Source organism: Thamnophis elegans, chromosome 2 (assembly GCF_009769535.1).
Source record: "Thamnophis elegans isolate rThaEle1 chromosome 2, rThaEle1.pri, whole genome shotgun sequence".
Classification (NCBI taxonomy): Eukaryota; Metazoa; Chordata; class Lepidosauria; order Squamata; family Colubridae; genus Thamnophis; species Thamnophis elegans.
Window position 1 is genome coordinate 144,500,429 of NC_045542.1, and position 1,294 is coordinate 144,501,722.

The window sequence follows — 1,294 nt, forward strand, 5'->3', positions numbered from 1 at the left end:
AGTCCCGTAAAGGGGATGTGCATAAGCGCACCAGCGTCCCTGTCCTACTGTCCCCATTTATTCGTACCCATTTACTGTGTCCATATTTATGTTTATACTTAGACTTGTTATGTTTTTTTACATGTTTGACAAACTAAATAAATAAAATAATAATAAAATAAAATAAAAAAGAGGAGGCTCAGTAGGAGGCAAAGCGGAGAAAGGGTGAAAGTTACTGCTCCGTCCCTAAATCCAAAGGTTATTCAGCCCCCCCCGCTCCCCCCCCCCCCGGGCGGACACACGTTCGCCTGGAACTTTATGAATGGGGCCGCCTTGGCATCCTGCCCCAGCGCTTTCTCTCCTCCAGCCTTTCGTTAATGGGAGTTTAAACCCACGGCCGGGCCGTTCCCGCCTCTGAGCCCGCGGATTGGCTCCCTTTAGCCACCTGGCTCCTCCCCACTCGCGCTGACACCTCGCGGCTGGCTGGACAGCCGGCGCAAAGGCGAGGAGAGAAGCGGGAGACCGAGCTTTCTCCTCAAGCTCCGGCCACAACAGGGCGGGGAGGGGCGGGGCGGGGGTCGCAAAGGACTTCTTCCCGCCGGAGTCGGAGCCACCTTTCCCGGGAAGCCGCCGGGCGGACGGAGCCCTCTCGCCCGCGATCCCCAGCCGTAAGTGAGCCCGGCGGCGTGGACAGATCGGGTTGGAATGGAGCGCTGTGACTGCGTGGCATTGTCCGTCTGCGGCTGCTTCTGCCGCCCGCCGGCGCCGGCGCCTGGCGTCTTTTGCCGCCGGTGGCTTTGGGCGCCTTTGTGCCGGCGCCAGGGTGTATCTTCCGTGTTAAGAGTCCCGGGTGTTTTGCCTTGGGTCTGTCTGCCCGCAGTGGCTTCTGACGGGTGAGACAGCCCTACAGGGTTGGTCGTCCGCTTTTGGCTGTTAGGATGCTCCCCGTCCCAGCCAGGGCCGGTTGAGTAGGGGTGGCGGTAGACTTTCCCCTCCGCCCATCCTTAAAGCTAATCCTGGCGGGGACAGTCTTGGTTTTTCCACACCGCTCCTCTTTCCATAGAATTCTTTTTCCATCTTTACTTGGGAGTTAGCCCGACTTCAAACGGAGGGACTTATGGTGGAGTCCAATGATTAGGGTGGTGGCGGCTTGTCCAGTTGTCCCTCTTGGTTTAAGTGGCAATTCTGCTCTCTCTTGACGCCTTCCTTCCCTCCCTCCCTCCTGGCATTGCTTGCCCGCCCTGTGAGTTATCTACCCTGTGTGCATGGGAGGTGGTGGGCATATGCTGGCACCTGCATAAGTGAGCATTGGGTT

The 1,294-nt window shown here is 58.1% G+C and overlaps 1 protein-coding gene across 1 annotated transcript in view; it reads left to right on the plus strand.

Moving 5' to 3' along the window:
- Positions 1–475: 475 nt before the first annotated feature.
- CAMK1 (calcium/calmodulin dependent protein kinase I) overlaps positions 476–1,294 on the plus strand; it is a 61,505-nt gene continuing 60,686 nt past the window's right edge. The window contains 1 exon segment of the mRNA XM_032212034.1: positions 476–647. The gene's annotated coding sequence lies outside the window, so the exon portion shown is untranslated.